This window comes from Schistocerca nitens, chromosome 9, assembly GCF_023898315.1.
Source record: "Schistocerca nitens isolate TAMUIC-IGC-003100 chromosome 9, iqSchNite1.1, whole genome shotgun sequence".
NCBI lineage: Eukaryota > Metazoa > Arthropoda > Insecta > Orthoptera > Acrididae > Schistocerca > Schistocerca nitens.
In genome coordinates, this window is record NC_064622.1 from 256,328,045 (window position 1) to 256,349,724 (window position 21,680).

Consider the following 21,680-nt stretch of genomic DNA (forward strand, 5'->3'; position numbering starts at 1 on the left):
AGTTGTTAGATCGATTACTGCTGCTACAAGGCAGGTTATCAAGATTTATCTGAGTTTGAATGTGGTGTTATAATCGGCGCACGTGCGATTGGACACAGGATCTCCGAGGTTGCGATGAAGTGGGGATTTTCCAGTACGAATATTTCGCGAGTGTACCGTAAATATCAGGAATCCGGTAAAACATCAAATCAACATCTCTGCAGCCGGAAAGAGATCCTGCAAGAACGGGACCAACGACGACTAAAGAGAATCGGTCAATGTGACAAGTGTAGCCCTTCCGCAAATTTGATACTGACTTCCGGAGCCGATGGCCCACTCATATACCCTTGATGACTGCACGACACAAAGCTTTACGCCATCCATGGACCCGTCAATACCAACATTGGACAATTGATAACTGGAAACATGTTGTCTGGTCGAACGAGTCTCGTTTGAAATTGTATTGAGCGGATGGACGTGTAAGGGCATGGAGACAACCTCATGAATCCATGGACCGTGCATGTCAGCAGGGCTGTTCAAGCTGGTGGAGGCTCAGTAATGGTGTTGGGCGTGTGCAGTTGGAGTGATACGGGAGCCCTGATACGTCTAGATATGACTCCGTCCAGTGACACGTACATAATAATCCTGTCTGATCATCTGCATCCATTCAGGTCCAATGTGCATTCCGACGGACACTTGCAGCAGAACAATGCGACACCCCAAATGTTCAGAATTGCTACAGAGTGGCTGCAGAAATACTCTCCTGAGTTGAAACACTTCGGCTGGCCACCAGACTCCTCAGACATACTGTTGAGCATATCTGGGATGCCTTGCAATGTGCTGATAAGAAGAGATCTCCATCCTATCGCACTCTTTTGGATTTATGGACTACCCTGCAGGATTTATGGTGTCCATTCCCTCCAGCACTACTTCTGACACTAGTCGAGTCCATGGCACTTCTGCTTGTTTACGGGGGCCGTACACGATACTAGGTAGTTGTACCATTTTCTTGGGCTCTTCAGCGTATGATGTGCTTAGCATAGTTGCTTTACACTCCATTGGACTTTGAAAAGGTTTTCTTCAGGTGGTTTGCTGTTGCGCTGTGTATAAAACTCTTACATAACGTAAGGTCGTATATATGAAAAACGGTATAGGTTTTCTTGCTACTTATGTTTTCTGGCTACTTAGTGATACTGACTTTTTCGCGGAAGGTCGACATGGAAGTTTGAAATATTAAAGACGTGAAAGCGATGCACCCAGTCTCCAAGGGCGGAATAAATTTGATTTACATAATTACGCACATTTAACATTTTCTTTTTAAAAACTTGACGAACACCCTTTCATTATGAAGCCAAAATTTGTTTCTCAGGTAATTAGAATATTTCAGTGCAGAATTCAATACGATTTCTTATTAGCTCTTACATTTGACAGATTTGAAGACTGTTCATGGTTTTCACAAGTCCCGAAAACGTGAAACTATGATCAACTCAAGTCTTTGTGATAAAGGTGATCTCTGTAGTCTTCGACAAACATTATACTTAAGTTAATGGTCACTGCAGTTTCCCTCGAAACATACATTCTGCACCTTGATATTTTATATTTTTCCCATAAATATGTGCTATTCCGTAAAGCAGTTGTCTTCGTGACAATAATACTGTACCAGGTATTGTTTCTGTTGGAGGAGGTATGCCCTTTCATTCCTCTCATTGGCTAAACCAATCATTATGTACAGTAACATCCACTTACCGACGTTATTCACTTACGAAATATATTAAGAAATTTATAAAACGGGTGTTAAGTTTTCTGTTCTCCTCGAAACAATCGTTGCACAGTTTGGCATCTCTTACATCACGGTGGAAGAGGCCACAACTGCTCTGAAGTAACGACTCTCAAAGTGCTGTACAAGCAAGATGTTAGACACATTTTATGTTCGCCCGGAATAACACCTTAAGTACACACTTTCACTCTGCCCACTTGCACGGCGAAGACGCAGATAAACGCCTGTTGCTGTCGAAAGAGGCTGCTCATTGTTATGCCTTGTTTATTCGTTCCACTGGACAGGTATATCTGAAAGACTCGTATATCTTCGATCCGCACAGTAACATTTGCCAGATCCTGCTCGCACGGTTAAAAGCGTGACAGGGGTTCATTGCCAGTTGGGGAATCTGGTGCTCTTGGAGTTGCCTAATGTAACGGTTGAGGTCTTCAATAGCAAGAGGCGGGAGAGACCCCTCGTCATGGCTCAGAATGTCTATGCTGCCTCCGAGCGACTGTGGTTGCGAACCCCTGACCCCAGTAACCGCAGTCGAACAAAACCTGCCGCTTCCAGTGACGTATAGCTGCCCCAACCGGATAAACCTCATTTCGGCACTATTCTGCACAGCCACTGTGGTAAGATGTCAAAGCCAACGCGCGAAACAGTTACGCTCGATGAAGGTTCAAAAATGGTTCAGATGGCTCTGAGCACTATGGGACTTAACATTTGAGGTCATCAGTCCTCTAGAACTTAGAACTACTTAAACCTAACCTCCCCCTCCCCCTCCTTTGCTCTCTTTTCTTCTCTGCCTGTTGCTCCTGATTTATTTTTATCTGGCTTAAAACCAGCCTTAAAACATTTTAATAAAAGTTTCGTTCATTTATATACGATTCTTTCATATTACTCTTTTCTAGCTCTTTTCTTATATCTATAAACCATGCTACCGTTGACTTCCTTTTCCAGAATTCACAAATATTCTTTTCGTTAGCTTGTACTTCTTCATTTGTAGAGATGCTCAAAAATGGTTCAAATGGCTCTGAGCACTCTGGGACTTAACTGCTGAGGTCATCAGTCCCCTAGAACTTAGAAATACTTAAACCTAACTAACCTAAGGACATGACACACATCCTTGCCCGAGGCAGGATTGGAACCTGCGACCGTAGCGGTCGCGCGGTTCCATACTGGTGCGCCTAGAAACGTTCGGCCACCCCGGCCGGCTGTAGAAAGGTCCTAAGAAGATTAAACTTCACATTGTCATTACTTCTTACAATTTCAGTACATTTCGGTAGATCTCCTCAGTAGTTCTCATTTTCCAACCACTTGTATTTCGTATTGCAGACATTAATTTTTCTACTAATTCATTTTTCCTGAACATTCTGTTCAGCTTGCAGTTCATTGTTAACCATTAACATATATATGAAGATTCTGGTCGTACCGCAGTAGTATAGTAAACTGGTTTTGTATTAACAGAAATATATAACTTGTTTTATATAATTTTGGTAAATAGTGTTCTCCTTCCGTTTTACTAAACCTTACACCTATTGCAAATTTAGTCCAGTCTGCTGAGTGGTTTCTCCAAGACATTTAAATTTATTATTTGTGTTTTTACATTGGTAATTTGTTTAGCTTTCTTAGCTGAGTCTGTAAGACCAATTCTATAGCGTTTCTTTTCGAGAACGTTTATTAGAGTAATTGCTTCTGAAAGTTTCCTGAAAACATTGTAAAGTAATATGAAAAACCTTGGGATTTTAATTTAATTTGATCCCCTTCACAGAATTATTGGTGCATTTTGTTGATTTTGTAGCTTTAAATGTCACATACTTACAACTGTATCTAAAAAATAAAAGATCATAAATTGTTGCCTTGTCTAACACGAACTTTTGTTTCTAATGGCAGAGATTCATCCCATAAATTTCGCTTTAGGTACAGTTTTTCTATAATTTCATGAATTGTTTTCTAACCTTACTTGATAACTAAATTCTATAATTATTTTATCTACTGCTTCTCTGTCTAGGGAAGCAAATGCTTCCTTGAATTCTTTACACAGAAGTATTTAAAATGAAAATAAACGAACTATTTAATTTTTTCGAAACGGTAAAGTGATTGGGAAGAATACGTACTAAAAATATCAATATTTTCGTAAAAATGCACTTTTCCGTTCACTATTTACGACTGCTATTTTTCTCATTAAAGATGACAATTATTTGGAGCTATAGCTCAAATTTCATGGACGTCGTCATGGTTTTAGTCGCTTTAATTGCTTCGCTTTCTCATGGAGCAACTGGCTTTCCTGAAGTGAAATTCTAATTTTAAGAATTTTATGAAGAAGTGGCTTTCCACCTGTTCTAAGAGAGACTCAAAAGAGGAAGAAAGTAAGATAAAAGACTTCGGAAAAGTAGCAGAGTGGTAGGATAAAGGGTAAAATGTTAAAGTTTCGAGAATGGTAATCAGAGAATATTATAGTCCAAAGGGTTTTGGTTTGTACATTCAGTTTGATGTGACGAAATATTCTTGTAAATTTAAGAGATATTTTGGTGCGTTACTGCTAGGTGAAAATTTGAAGCTGTTGGAGGAGTTGAAAACAAAATATATTACTTGTAGCGTTAAATCTGAAATTAGTTGCATTTATATAGAAATACGAAACGTACTCATTGCAGCCAATCTATTATTATCGAAAAGTCTCTAACTTTAACTTAATAATTTATTATTCGCCATAAAGTCCGAACGTTATTTGAAGATATAGTATAAGTTTTTCTGTGCGTGCCTAAGTGTAGTTTCTGTACACAGTAATGATGCTATGCTGCTATGAGAATGAGCACAGAACTTTCATAAAGGAGCCACTAGACTAACAAAGCCATAAGGACAGCTGCGTCTATTGTTTTCAAAACCATACTGGCTATCGTAGAGCGCTATATTTATGTACGGTGAGAGAAGCCTTAGTCGATTAAAACTGTGTACTTATGCACAACAATCATACTCTCGGGTTCCATGGAAGAAGTGGCGTGTTTACCCCATAATCATTCTGTAAAGTTACGTGTGTTTGTCACACATGTAACTGTTTTACGTTCAAATTAGTAGTCCTAATTAATTTTCACCTCGATCCGAAATTAGTTGAGCTCGCTCAAATTTCCATACTTCTTAATGATAGTCCCATGGTGCTATTATACTTCTACCAGCCTCAATTTCATCCATTAATCGTCTCGGTCGTCCTCTCTGTTTCTTCCCACCATCATTCTTTTCCAATCAGAATAGTGAACTTGGATGAATCACAAAGATTGTAGCTAACCATATTGTTTCTCCTAGCAGTGAATTCTGAAGACTCCTTGTTACTTCTACTTTTCACGGCACTTCATTTTACCTGTCTCTGGAATATCCAACACTTCTTCCATGGAACCCGAGAGTATTATTGTTGTGCATAAGTACACAGTTTTAATCGACTAAGGCTTCTCTCACCGTACATAAATACGATAGCCAGTATGGTTTTGAAAACAATAGACGCAGCTGTCCTTATGGCTTTGTTAGTCTACTGGCTCCTTTATGAAAGTTCTGTGCTCATTCTCATAGCAGCATAGCATCATTACTCCACGACCACACTTCTAAGGTTTGTATTCTTTTCCATCTACCTAATCATCCAAGTTTCTGCTCCATAAAAGCTTATGTTTCAAATATATCTATTTAATAATCACTACCCGGTAGTCAAGGAGACCCTGTTTGACGGCAGTTGTGTTCTTTTCCTGATTAGCGATTCTTTTAACAGGGGTGTTCTAGCTTTAACATCCATTTTACTTCTGCTGTCCGCTGTGATACAACATTCGAATTTCCTGTGCCAGCCTTCGTCTTGAAGGTACCCTGACATCGGTTTTGCCTTCATTGTGCACTTCATTATCTTTGTTTATCTTACGTTGATATTCACCTGACACTTCTCGTCTGTGAATATATTTTTGGTGAAGAACCTGTATAACTCGTCCTCAATTCGGTCCAATAAGGCAACCCAATAAGGCAATATCGTTTACAAAACTGATCGTTTTGAACCGTTCATCTTTAATTCTTACCCAATTACAAGCGGATTCTGAGAATTCATTCAGTGTATTCATTATGCACAAATTAAATAATGAAATCCAATTTTTCTTAAGAGAAGGAAGAAAGAATAGAGTTTAACATCTCGTCAATATCGACATCAGAGACGGATTCTCGGAGTATGGGTGGGGAAATGGGTCGTGTCCTTTCAATGAATTTATCCCAGCATTTCCCAATTTTTTGAGAAACAATTCTAATAAAGTATCACTCTTAAAACTCTAGTAGAAGGAGCAAAATCTGGAAAAGTTTTTGTCGTTATCCTCCTCTATTTTTGTGTGGCATATATGCCAATTCTACTTTAATTTTTTTTCCTGTCTCAGACAGTTAAATAAACTTGTCGTGCATGATTGTAGAGTGTATTTCAAAACATGTGCTGTCGTTTTAGCAAGCCTCCAGTGTGTTTCAGTATCTGATGGAAGTGAGCTATTTATCACAGTCTGATCACGGCTTCAATAAATATACATAATTTCTGCTTGTCTTTAGTAATTTTGAATAGATTGTGTTTAGTGTATGCTATAATATGCTAATATACTGTACACTGTCGCGTAAGGGATTACACTCCTGGAAATGGAAAAAAGAACAAATTGACACCGGTGTGTCAGACCCACCATACTTGCTCCGGACACTGCGAGAGGGCTGTACAAGCAATGATCACACGCACGGCACAGCGGACACACCAGGAAACGCGGTATTGGCCGTCGAATGGCGCTAGCTGCGCAGCATTTGTGCACCGCCGCCGTCAGTGTCAGCCAGTTTGCCGTGGCATACGGAGCTCCATCGCAGTCTTTAACACTGGTAGCATGCCGCGACAGCGTGGACGTGAACCGTATGTGCAGTTGACGGACTGAGCGAGGGCGTATAGTGGGCATGCGGGAGGCCGGGTGGACGTACCGCCGAATTGCTCAACACGTGGGGCGTGAGGTCTCCACAGTACATCGATGTTGTCGCCAGTGGTCGGCGGAAGGTGCACGTGCCCGTCGACCTGGGACCGGACCGCAGCGACGCACGGATGCACGCCAAGACCGTAGGATCCTACGCAGTGCCGTAGGGGACCGCACCGCCACTTCCCAGCAAATTAGGGACACTGTTGCTCCTGGGGTATCGGCGAGGACCATTCGCAACCGTCTCCATGAAGCTGGGCTACGGTCCCGCACACCGTTAGGCCGTCTTCCGCTCACGCCCCAACATCGTGCAGCCCGCCTCCAGTGGAGTCGCGACAGGCGTGAATGGAGGAACGAATGGAGACGTGTCGTCTTCACCGATGAGAGTCGCTTCTGCCTTGGTGCCAATGATGGTCGTATGCGTGTTTGGCGCCGTGCAGGTGAGCGCCACAATCAGGACTGCATACGACCGAGGCACACAGGGCCAACACCCGGCATCATGGTGTGGGGAGCGATCTCCTACACTGGCCGTACACCACTGGTGATCGTCGAGGGGACACTGAATAGTGCACGGTACATCCAAACCGTCATCGAACCCATCGTTCTACCATTCCTAGACCGGCAAGGGAACTTGCTCTTCCAACAGGACAATGCACGTCCGCATGTATCCCGTGCCACCCAACGTGCTCTAGAAGATGTAGGTCAACTACCCTGGCCTGCAAGATCTCCGGATCTGTCCCCCATTGAACATGTTTGGGACTGGATGAAGCGTCGTCTCACGCGGTCTGCACGTCCAGCACGAACGCTGGTCCAACTGAGGCGCCAGGTGGAAATGGCATGGCAAGCCGTTCCACAGGACTACATCCAGCATCTCTACGATCGACTCCATGGGAGAATAGCAGCCTGCATTTCTGCGAAAGGTGGATATACACTGTACTAGTGCCGACATTGTGCATGCCCTGTTGCCTGTGTCTATGTGCCTGTGGTTCTGTCAGTGTGATCATGTGATGTATCTGACCCCAGGAATGTGTCAATAAAGTTTCCCCTTCCTGGGACAATGAATTCACGGTGTTCTTATTTCAATTTCCAGGAGTGTATTTCCTCAGTGATGATATATTTTTTCGGCTAGTTGAGGAGCTGTTTGATTAACAAACAGTGGCTCCTGTCACGAAAACTGACAATGCCGGAGTGCCCTGTGCTGACCACGTGTCCCTCCATATCCGCATACAGTGAAGCCTTTCGGTTGAGGACGCCACGGCTGCCGGTCGGTAACGTTGGGACTTCCGAGGCTTGTTCGGACGGAGTGTTAGTGTGTGTGTGTGTGAGTGTGTATGTGATAGAGTTTTTTTAGTTGTAACATTGAGTCACATTCGTCAAACATCTTCATACTCACACGAGAAAATGCAGTAGGAGGAAAACATTGAGGAGGAAGAAGAACGTGACGAAAAAGATGATGCAGTTTCAACGAATGTACACCCCAGAACACCAAAACGTACGCCATCATCAACAGCAATGCATCTTTCTATCTGAGATGATGAACAAACGTAGTAAAACCACTTCATACGAGAGTTTCTTGCATGTAAGGGCTTCATATTTGTGCAGTGTACTAAATGGGAAATATATCTCCGCTCGCATAAAAAAGGAACAGCGTCTTCTAAAAAAACTAGCTTAGGCGCCTTACAAGAATCCCCTCGAGTAGTTGCAGAAGGATCTGTACTTTATTTCACGATATTTTTTACAGTACGGATAGCAGTTACTGAATACCACCGCTTCTCCTCAATTTGTTGCACAATTAGTGGTGTCTGGTGTTGATGTTTTATTTATTTATTTATTTCACACACAAGAAAGATTCCACTAATCTCGTTTTCACGTGCATTAATGATCGCTGCTACAAGGTAATACGTGTTTCACATTACAGGGAAGAACACTGGCACTTGTTTCCAACTTTCTAGTTACAATGTAGACCTGCTGAAACATATGCTAGTGTTATAGTCCACAGGATGGATTACCTGTGAAGCAAAAGAGATTCCATTAGTTTCCTCATGTGTGGGTCCACAGCTTCGGCGCAGTCTCTGAATGATGAAACAGTTTTAAATATCCACCGCAGGCTGACAAATTCTTTACACAAGATTGCCTTTATTGTATCATGTACAGGTAGTACGTTACGTTAGTCGCCAGTTACGGCCTATGCCGTTTTATAATACAGTTGCGTCGATGATACGTGTCAGAGTTGAAATCTATTTAGCGCTATACCTAGACATACACGCACACGCAGACACACACACACACACACACACACACACACACACACACACACACACACACACACACACACTGAAACATCCCCTTAGAAAAATAAATGAATTACTGTGCTGATAAACCTCTTACGTTATTTGATTTTCAAACAGCTGAGCAGAACTGAACGTACTCAGACGTTTCTGTCTTTACTTATTCTGATCAACACTAAACTGACGCAGTCTGACTTTCAATAATCCCTATAAAAGAATGGCCCTGACTAACATTAACCTATACCTTTCATGAACCACTTACCTCACAAAAAATCTACGTTACTCGAACTACTGCAATACAGCGAGCGCCACTACTGTCAGCTAATAAAAGATTCTAACTACTGAAGGCACTAACTACTGATAGGTATAGTTAGCAAATGAAAGATTTTGATAGAGAACAAACAAAGTATTTACCTTAATAATATTCAAAAGTTATATATATATATATATATATATATATATATATATATATATATATATATATATATATATATAAGTTCTTGATATCCAGTATTACAAATTAACTCTTAAATTAACTCTTTCTGATGAACACACGTCCAGATCGTCCGCTCTCAAAATTCTGCCATCTCTCCCCCACATCCACCACTGCTGGCGGCTCACCTCCAATTGCACAACACTATGCTTTGTTCACATCCAAATGTCCAACATTACAATAGCAAAAATTCCATCAATGCAAACCAGCCACAGACTTCACACAGCACAGTCAGTGATTTTCATACAGAGCGATACGTGGCGTTACCAACATAAAAATCTAAACAGCCTACTTACAACACAAATACGAGCTCGCACGTTTAAAATTTGTTTATATATGAAGTCCTACACATCATGTACTGCCTACAGGAACACATTTTGTAATAAGTCATGTAACTAAAATGCTATTAAGAAACGGCTTCTAAATCTTTGGCTCATCATATAGATCGCTGGGAAAAATCCAGTACTTTCAATCACAAGTTTATTCTATTGACAAGTGATGTGAATGCCAGTTCATCGTTGTAGGAAAATATAGTAACAAAATCAGACCTAATGAACCACGTATGTCACAGTAAAGAGTGCCCACGCAGTCGCGTCGATACACAGAGTAGCCCCCTCTGGCAGCATTCTGGTATGGAAAAGAACATAAAGATGACGAATGGTATGGGAGTATCCCGGGAATCTTGTGCCTTTTGTTGCAATTCGACAGTTTTTATTGCTAACTCTGAAGAACTAACAACTTCCCGCGTCATTATGTCTCCTATCTATTCAATTGTCGAGAGATTTGGAGATCTTGGTGGCCAGGGACGTCCGTGTACATCACGAAAAGCACTTAGAGTCGGAGCAGCCGTAAGTCCGGTTGAGGAGATGGTGGTAGTTTGGGGATAACGACCTGCGGAATGCAGCAGGCACTAGTTTCTTTACCCTGCAGAAACGTCAAATGTGACCACGACTTGTAACTGATGACTCAACACCTCGACGCCAGCGGATGGACCTGTGTGTCTTGGGCGAATGCTCTCCGAAATATGCTGTTCACCAGGTCTGCGCCGTACACGTGTACGTGTGTCACTCACATGCAGACAGAACCTACTCTCATCACTGAAGACGACAGAGTGCCATTCTCCATTGCTCTCTCCAATAGACTCTTTATCAACACCCGAGTAGCCAAGCTTGGCAGTGCCGTGGTTTTAGTGGCACTGTGGCCAGACGCACACTTTATCTTAGTTCTACTATAAGCAAGCGATTACCAATGGTTCCTGGTGGTCAGCAGGTGCAACATGTGCCCGGATTTCTACCCTAGATCTTGAATTTTGTCTACGCGGACTTCCAGATCCTTGTGTATGGGTGTAGGAACGTAGCACAGACCACTGCAGAAAGCAGCGACACATCACCAATACAATGTGCTCAAACTGTGCAGCAATTCATCCGTTAGTATGTATGAAGTTGTCTAACAGAACGCATCGTCACTAGGGCATCGTTGTATCCTAGAACGAATGTTATTGCCTGTTGAATCAAGACACAGAACCACCTCCCTCTTCTCACGCCCCCGCCACGGGGACTATATTTTGTTAAAGACCAAATGTTCACCCTGCAGTCTGCATATGCCTTGTGTGTTGGCTACAGTCCAATTGAAATGGGTAAGCCCAGCCAAATAATTCTGATCAGCTTGTAAAATATCTTCGTCCGCTTAGAGAGTTTTCTTGTTTTAAATCACTGTCAGTTTACTGTAGACTTGGCCACTGTTTCTATGTTTCGATACAGTGTATCGATACGTGGAACTGTTTCAGTGTTTCGGAACGGTTATGGTTCACTGTTTCGAAACAGTGGTGTTTCATTCCGCCCCTGTCTCGGATAACCGAACCAGATTCGATCTCGAGCCAGACACATAAACTGTATCGTTGTTTCAAAATAAGTCTGTTTCAGTCCACCTGCGCTTGGAACGGACTAACTGTATGGAAACAGTGATGTTTCATTCAGCTCTGTGTCGGACGAGATTGGGGCTCGGCACAGGTACTGAAACACATTTAACATACCACTTCATGAAAAACTTTCAAGACTTCGAAATCTTTTTGACAAGCAATAGTCTGAAGCTTAAGTTTTCCTAAAATACAGCTTTGTTTTGTAGCTGACTGCCCTATTCCGAAATGGCGTAACATCTGCTTTATGAAAATTAAACAAATAATAAAATAACGCACACTATTCAAAATAATGAATGTGTGAAAATCATTCAGTTAAATTACACATTTTTTATAACATACGCTTCTCTGTTCATATACAGTAATCATATTAAGAAACGCAAGTAAGCCTACATCATTTTGGAAAAAAAAGGTGTAAAGTGACGGTTATTAGACATATACATAAATTTGATATAGGTATGATTGCAAGCAATCTGTTTGACGTATCACTGACAGTGTAATGGTGAACGGGAAGGTCTAGGAAGCATGGTGAATTTATAGTACTGGTTCGAAACACGTTCAAAGAAAAATTTTTTTCTCTTATATTTTGTTATTTATTCGAGTTACTTGGCGTTATTTGTGAGTCTATAGTCACTGTGCCTGTTATCCACAATGATTCCTTTTGTGTGCATGGAAATTAGCAGGAAGGGTATTCTACCCATACTAATAGAATGTGGGAATCCCAGTGGCGTATCCGTTGTTTCTGCAGTTTGCTCCTGTCTCCGTTCGTGGTGGTTCTTCTGGCTTCAGCTATGGCGTTACGAAGCACGATTGGGATTATTTTATGAAGATGAATCCTGAGGAAATTAAGTGTAACTTGTGATCGGCAGTGTTGTCGTTTAAAAGTAGTTCATCCTCTTGCTTAAACAGACATTTGCGACATAAGCATCCAACAGTTAATTTAAGTGAAACTCGTTTGAAATCAGTTTTTATGAATCTGGGCAGTGACGAAGTCAGTTCAACTTCCACTGCAACTGTTCAGGAATCTGCCGGTTCAGTTCTGGGTAGGTGTGGTAGACAAACAAAGATTACTGGATTCGCACCAAGATCAGTGCCTTCATCCAAGTGATCCATCACAGACGAACAGACTTTAAGACTTGTTAAAGAATATCTTCCGTTTAATGTAACTGAGAGTGTAGAGTTTAGAAAAATTTATTTATTAAATGAAAACTGTGTACATCCCTGTAGAAAAACCGTCTCCAAAAGCTTAATCTCTAAAGTGTTCGACAACACACTAATATGAGAAAGATCTGCAGTGCAAGCTGCATCCTACATCTGCATTACAACTGATGGATGGACATCTGTGAAAAATGAGAATTATATTGAAGTGACTGTCCACTTCATTGAAGAAAACTGCAATCTGAAGTTATATTTGTTATCTAGTTTCAAATTCAATAACAAGCATACAGCTGAAAACATTTCCATTGAATTACAAAACGTGACTTCCACTTGGAGTGTTACCAATCAAAATTATAGCTTGCACTACAGATAATACACATAATATGGTGAAGGCAGCGATGATGCAAATGGTGGCACATACCTTGCTTTGCACATACACTGAATTTAATTGTGAAAGTAAGCCTTGAACCAATTACACAGACAAGGACAAAAGTGAAGACAATAGTGGAATTTTTCAAAAGAAGTCCTCAAGTATTTGAGAAATTACGCAACATTCAGAAGCAAATGGGCTTCCGTATTTTTAACGCCGAAACAAGATTACCCTACGAGATGGAATTCCATGTATGAAATGGTTGACAGTCTTTTGAAAATCATATACCCTTTGCACCCTCGCCATCCTCAGTTTGGATTCACAGACAAAACTGTCCAATGAAGACTGATCAGTTATTGAAAAATCTTGTGAAATACTATCTCACTTTGAGCAAGTCACAACAGAAATTAGCAGCAAAAGAAATGCAACCTTGTCAAAAGTAGTCTTATTAAGCATAGATTTACAAAGTCAATGTCTGAGACTGAAATACTCAGATTACAGCAATGAAGCCATTAATACAGTAACTGCTAAAGTTGACGATGGAATCTGTACCTGCCTCATTCATAAGTTTGCAGATAAAGCAATTGCTTGCGGAGAAACATTACTGGATCGTCGATTCACGGAGCATGGGTTCATAAAAACTGGGCATCGATTAAAAGAAACAAAAGATGCCGTAATTAACAAGTGCTGTTTAATACGACAGAAACCCGCAGGGTGTTCTACAGACAATCAACCACCAGCAAAACCATTTGAGGTGAGGACATTCAACTCTACCACTCGCAACATTTGGCAAGATTTTGACCAAGCTGTAGGCGAGTTGATCCAAAGTGTAGACACTCCACGTGCTGCAAGTATTGTCGAGCTTGATAAATATAAGAAGATGCCAGATCACAGTATCCATTGCTGTGGTGGAAAGAAAACCATGTGTTGTTTCCTCCGCTGTAATAATGAAACGACGTCTTTGTATTATGGCCACCTCTGTTCTATATGAGCGCATCTTTTCAAAGAAAGAGCAAACAATAACAGACAGACGGTCCCATCCTTCAAGCGGAAAAGTATCAAAAATGATATTTCTAAACTAAAACTTAGAATAGGTACAGCAGATCTACTCAGAAATGAAACAGTAAAATTTCAGCTGATTTTGTTCTTCTCTTGACAATGTGCACTGAATTTGTATCCGACTGTATTTTGCTTAGTCCAGTAAGTCCTACATGTAGCTACCTTACAAGAACATATTTCTCAAATTTGTTGCACACAGGAGACACGTTTTTGTTGACCAGTACGTTTATTTGTGTGTTTGAGAATAATCATCTGATTTATGTCTGTATATGTTTGTGTATGTATTTTTGTAAATGCACTATTTTTGTTTGTTACACAATATAGGCGTCTTAATACTTGTGTATCATAAATAATTCTCAGGCAGTTCAACAATGGTACTTTTATACTTTTGTTTTTGTCTTTCGGATACTGTGATAAAAATTGCATTCCAATAGCAACTTAAATTCGTCCCCGATTTCCTGGCAAAGTTTACAATAAAATGAAAATATATCTGCTTGTTGTGAGTACTTGAGTGATCTCCATATGACTGTACATCAGACAAACTTCTTTAGCAAGAACTGTAAGTGGTGTAGAGCCAGATCTGCCATGATGTAGGTATCACAAGGGCATTGCACTGTATGAATTGTTTTAAATTTTAGTCTGGATTTTATGCTACAAGGAAACATACCGATCGCTGCATTTCAGTTACCTTGAAATGTTTTAACATGTTTTCCGGTTCTATCAAGTGTACATATTAAGAGCTGTATTCAGCTGACTTGTGAATGTTTGATGAAAAACTTCCATACTTGACCATTGCGTTATATGCTCCAGTCTGTTATGATAATTTTTTATCTGCGTGCATCAGTAACTTTGCAGGCCTGCTCTGTGTGACAAAAAACGTAAAATTTGACTAAGAAAAGTGTTCGTGGCACACTCATGAATGTTAATTCAGTGCCTCGCTTCCCAGAATGCTATCTCAATAAATTACATCTCATGATATGCCTTTTCAAGAGCACATACGGATTTTCACTCATGAAACCTATCAAAATTAAGAGCTAGAATACAGGGAAACGAGTTTGGCAAAATCTATTATCTCAAGCATGCAAACTCTGTCCTCAGCCAATTGAAAAGTATGGAAGTCACACGACACAAAAGCAGTGCATTTGCTGCAGGAAATATGAAACTGCCAAGACACCTAAGTGAAAGTTTTATACTTTCTGCGATATGATTAGCGCTCTCGCACCTCATTTGTGTTTATATGGACATACTTATACAGTAGACATTCAAGATGATAAAATGTGTAGGTCTATTCGATTACAAAACACAAACGGTTTCACTGTTTCGAAACAGCGTATCGAAACATTATATTTTACTGTTTCATTTGTTTCGAAACAGTTAGGTGTTTCAGTTTGCCCATAGATGGATGCAGCAAGCCTAGTTTACGGACCCTGCTAATGTTGTCCTCCAGGGACTCATGAATACTAAGCGACGCCTAGCGCTGCCCGAAAGCCTCAATGAACATTTTGCGTCTAACAAAAGTTGTCACTAGTAAGGTGATCTATCGCGCTAGACGCTTGATGCAAATGCCATGTATATATGGAGTATGAGATATAGAAACAGCTACTTTCGTGTCAACAGCTCATTATTGAGTCGCGGTTCGATTTGGGCAAATATAGCCTTTCGACTGACAGCGGGGAAAGCCCCCGCTTTCGAAGACTGCCGGGGCTGCTACGGTTCCTCGCTTATATAAGCATAAGGACATCATCAGCGGTCAATCAGATAGACACCATGTCGCGCGCGCGCGTCAAGTCGACCCAGGTAGCTCGCGGAGCTATTGCCCGTGGCAGCACCGGTGACGTCAGATGGCGCCAGGGGCAGGCGTCACGTTTGGAACTGCCGCTCCCGCGTCGCGCATCTGTCTCCGCTTTCTTTCGATGTCCAACGCCCGCCCCCATGCCGTTCTGAGTGTGTACCGTTGGTCTCTCTGGTGAAATTGTTGTTGTTTAAACGAATCTCGGCCGCTTCCTTTATAATGGAGTCCCGATCTTCCCTATCTGTGAAGGACATTTTCAAAGGGGATTGTAGCTTTGTTGAATGGACAATCCACACCCTGGCTCACTACTGACTACAACAAAATTCCGCTTCCGCGAGCTTCCGCGCAGTGGCGTGACGTCACAAGCTTTGAGTACCCGAGCGCAACTGACCGTTGCCGACTGCTGTCGTCCGCTGTTACGAGGGCAGTTCAATAAGTAATGCAACACATTTTTTTTTCTCGGCCAATTTTGGTTGAAAAAACCGGAAATTTCTTGTGGAATATTTTCAAACATTCCCGCTTCGTCTCGTATAGTTTCATTGACTTCCGACAGGTGGCAGCGCTGTACGGAGCTGTTAAAATGGCGTCTGTAACGGATGTGCGTTGCAAACAACGGGCAGTGATCGAGTTTCTTTTGGCGGAAAACCAGGGCATCTCAGATATTCATAGGCGCTTGCAGAATGTCTACGCTGATCTGGCAGTGGACAAAAGCACGGTGAGTCGTTGGGCAAAGCGTGTGTCATCATCGCCGCAAGGTCAAGCAAGACTGATCTCCCGCGTGCGGGCCGGCCGTGCACAGCTGTGACTCCTGCAATGGCGGAGCGTGCGAACACACTCGTTCGAGATGATCGACGGATCACCATCAAACAACTCAGTGCTCAACTTGACATCTCTGTTGGTAGTGCTGTCACAATTGTTCACCAGTTGGGATATTCAAAGGTTTGTTCCCGCTGGGTCCCTCGTTGTCTAACCGAACACCATAAAGAGCAAAGGAGAACCATCTGTGCGGAATTGCTTGCTCGTCATGTGGCTGAGGGTGACAATTTCTTGTCAAAGATTGTTACAGGCGATGAAACATGGGTTCATCACTTCGAACCTGAAACAAAACGGCAATCAATGGAGTGGCGCCACACCCACTCCCCTACCAAGGAAAAGTTTAAAGCCATACCCTCAGCCGGTAAAGCCATGGTTACAGTCTTCTGGGACGCTGAAGGGGTTATTCTGTTCGATGTCCTTCCCCATGGTCAAACGATCAACTCTGAAGTGTATTGTGCTACTCTTCAGAAATTGAAGAAACGACTTCAGCGTGTTCGTAGGCACAAAAATCAGAACGAACTTCTCCTTCTTCATGACAACGCAAGACCTCACACAAGTCTTCGCACCCGAGAGGAGCTCACAAAACTTCAGTGGACTGTTCTTCCTCATGCACCCTACAGCCCCGATCTCGCACCGTCGGATTTCCATATGTTTGGCCCAATGAAGGACGCAATCCGTGGGACGCACTACGCGGATGATGAAGAAGTTATTGATGCAGTACGACGTTGGCTCCGACATCGACCAGTGGAATGGTACCGTGCAGGCATACAGGCCCTCATTTCAAGGTGGCGTAAGGCCGTAGCATTGAATGGAGATTACGTTGAAAAATAGTGTTGTGTAGCTAAAAGATTGGGGAATAACCTGGTGTATTTCAATGCTGAATAAAACAACCCCTGTTTCAGAAAAAAAATGTGTTGCATTACTTATTGAACTGCCCTCGTACTATCATCCCATGGTGGAAGTCTGGCACACATCTTCCTCAGCACCGGAATCCAAATTTCATTCAATTTCGCACACTCCTTCTTCCTATTAAAATTTCTGGGGTGTTCCGCAATCTTTATGGCCGCTCTGTATAGCCTTTTGTGGCATGCTTTTGTGGCTGCCGGTAACTGAGTTCGGACAAAATGAATGTTGTAGTCCCCTTGCTGTAAACAGCAGATCTGTCAATCTCCTCTCTTCTGCAGCTGCCCTTGTGCTCATCGAGTCGTTTTTTGACAGTTCTTTCCGTAGTACCCGCATACATATCACCACAACTGCACGGAGTACTGTAAGTTCCCGCTTTTTCTAGCGGGTCTTGCGGAGTGGCCGCGTGGTTAGAGGCGCCATTCACTGACTGCGCGGCCCCTCCCGCCGGAGGTTCGACTCCTCCCTCGGGCATGGGTGTGTGTGTTGTTCTTAGCATAAGGTAGTTTAAGTTAGTTTAAGTAGTGTGTAAATCTAGGGACCAAAGACCTCAGCAGTTTGGTACCTTAGTAATTAACACACATTGGAACACATTTTTCGAGCGATTTGCGAACATCCTTCGCCGATTTCAGGTGATCTTGTATCTTCCATGTGGGTGTGTGAATGATGGCGATCTTCCGCTTTCTCAAGATTGTCCCTATGCGGTCAGTCAGATCTCTAATGAATGGCAGGAAAACTTTGGCTGTACCACTATGCCATTTAATTTACTGATATAATGTGCCGATGTCTTGATATACGAATACGACCGGCCCACATACGGGCGTAATAATGCTGTCAAGAACTTGGAAATCGAACGTTAATTAGTAAATGACGTAAAAGGCAATATTTTGGCTGACAGCAGCAGATGACATAACATTTATTCTACATCAGAGCTTAAAAGTACAGTTAAAAGGGTGAAAGCCGTGCGGGGTAACCGCGCAGGTTCCAGTCCTCCCCCGGGCATGGGTGTGTGTGTGTGTAGTTTAAGTTAGATTAAGTAGTGTGAAAGAGTGTGTACGCTTAGGGACCGATGACCTCGGCAGTTTGTTTCCATAAGACCTTACCACAAATTTCAATTTAAAGGATGAAAACACCATTATAGAAAATACAAAGAAGGCTGAATGACACAGCCTGTAGAAAAACGATATAACATGAAATGCAGCCAATATGAACCATTTAATAAACGAAAAATTATGAGTTGACTTAGATGGAAGAAACATTTCGGTAACTGCACAAGGAAGCCCTTCAAATATCAAGTAATGGCTTTATACCGTTGAAGAAGTTTTTATTACGTAATTGTAGCTGCTCATTGAAAATGAGGCCATCATTTCGAGGAAGACGTTTAAAAATTTCTAATTCTTCTCGGTGTGCAAAATGTTGATAGCGTTAACAGCTTTAGGTGCGTAACCTGTCATTAGAAGGTGGTCGGCAAGAGACGGATTTCGGGTGCCAGTGCCATTTTTTCTTAAAATCTTTATATCTGTATGTAAAGGCACGTCCTGTTTGTCCTATGTAGTAAGAAGAGCAAGTGTTGCAGAAAATGCTACAGACGCCACAATTTTCCAAAGGGGAACGGGTCGATTTTAAATTATGAATGAAGTTTTATTTCAAATTATTATTGGTAGAAAAGGCGTCGTTACAGTTCTATTTATTACGAAGAAGGCGTTGAATCTCATAGGATATGGGCCCCAAGAAAAAGAAAAATACTTTTTTGGGTTAGATTCAATGATAGAATAGCAGAGTGAAAGATACCGTTTTTATGAAACTGTGGGTTATGAAATTGTGGGTGCATTGAAGACGCTGGTACGAAAAACATTGAATGAGATTTTAGTTTCTTCTACTGTAAGCGTCAAGTGAAGAAAGTTTAATTGCTGGACCTCGTTTACGAGTTCCATGCTAAAAGATGTTTTCTCATGAAGTTCATTAAAGAGATTGAAAATACGATCAATGCCATCAGCAGGTCCCTTGTGGGTGATTAAAATATCATCAACGTATCTGAAATAGGAGAAAATGCCTAGTGCTGCAGCTGAAGAAGATTTAAAAAGCTTTTCTTCTAGAGAGTCACTGAAAATGCCAGCAAGAAAACGAGCTAACGGATTTCCCATAGCGAGACCGTCGGATTGCCGCAACAATTGTCTATTAAATTCAAAATAGTTGTATTTGTTTTCGACTGTAATCAGATTCATGAAGTGTTCATCTGAAGGATGTGTTCATCTGAAAGATCTTTTTTGAAATGAAGTATATTTTTTTCTACGATCGTAAGCGATTCTTGTACGGGAACGTTAGTATAAAGATTTTTGATGTCTAATGAAAACAACTTCGTATCTGACCTGCATTATAAATCTTTTATTTTATGGACTAATGCGTGACTATCGGGGATGGAATAATTGTTCTGGAAGAAGAATGACTTTTTCAGAGTTTCATGCAGAAATTTGGCTAAATCATGGTACGCGCTATTCATACTATTAGAAATCGATCGTATCGGATGGTTAGGTTCGTGAATTTTAAATTGAGATTGAAGTTATGGGGGCTGAGGGTTCATGTTGATAAGCATTTTCTTCTGAAAACATTTGATCAGAAATTTTGCGTTATTGATAGCTGACCTGACTTCTTTTTGTAATTCTGGAGTCGGATCCTCATGCAGTACGGAAATATTATTCTCGTTAAAAAAATCTAAGGTGCAATGTTCACCTGCCCGCAGGTGTTTACGTGGGCGCCTCAGTCTGATGCTGCCTGTAGCTCGACGTGTCGAGCAGCCCGTAGTGGCTTACTTTCCACGCATTCCACTTTATAATTGTGAATAAAGCTTTACAGCTTGATATTCATTTTATATGTAACATGTAAGTACTGTTTCTTTTTGTACTGTTATTCAGTTTTCTTGCCCATCTGTAATGCATCTGCAATTCTGTGATGTACAACTTGATGTTCTATATGTTTGTCGAGAGCGAAGATTCGTATAATTATATCAGTCCTAAAAGTTTAATGCAATACATCACATCCCGTGGCGTCTTCGAATGCTTACTTCAGTTCTGGAGCAGAAACTTCCTGGAAGATTAAAACTGTGTGCTGGAAGGAGACTCGAACTCGGGACCTTTGCCTTTGGCGGGCAAGTGCTTTACAAACTGAGCTACCCAAGCACGACTCACGCCCCCTCCTCACAGCTTTACGTCTGCCAGTACCGCGTCTCCTGCCTTCCAAACTTTATTTATTTATTTTTATTTATTTATGCATTTATTTTACCTGGCAAGATTAGGGCCTTCAGGCCCTCTCTTACACCTAACCAGGCATACTCAGATTCAACAAATTTCAGTTTCTACAGAACATTAAGGACATATTACATGTTATACAGTATTAATGTTAAGAAAAAAATAGAGATTATAAACGTAGTACAATGATAATTATAACAATCAAAAATTAATTATAACAATCAAGAATAATAATAATAGTAATAATAATAATAATAATGACTATGTATATGAAAGTAAACATATTTTTCTTTTATAAATGTCAGTCCTATTGCTAGTGGGGAATTTTCTCGTTATATTGTTGCAGCTTGTGAGTTATTCTCATCAAGCAGAGACATAAGACGATAGAATGGGGTGAAAGAGATATAGAAGAGGTAGATAGGTTAGAGAAAGAGAAATAGAATGGTAAAATTCGAAGCTTTGATGGAGAGGAGGAAGAAAGAGATGAGAGGGGCCCAACAATGGTGGCTATACCGTCCCTAATATGTAAGTCTTGAGTTCACTCTTGAATGTTGAGTGGTTCCGGATAAGACGCAGATCACAGGGGAGCGCGTTCCATAGTCGTATGGCTGAGATGGAGAATGACATGGAGAAAGATTTTGTGTTATGTAAAGGTACAGCCAAGATGCTAGACGTATCCGATCTGGTATTGCGGTTGTGGAATGATGATAGGTGTTTAATGTGAGAAGATACGTATTGGGGGCACCAGTGGCTAAGAAATCGATGAAGTAAGCACATCGTGTGGAGATCGCGTGCCTTATGTGGGCGTATCCAACCTAGCTGGGAGTATGAAGGACTGATATGATCATACAACCGTATATTGCATACGTATCTAACGCAAGCGTTCATCACTAGCTCGAGGCGTCTCGAATTTTCACTATTTGTGCCGTGTTGAACTACATCACAGTA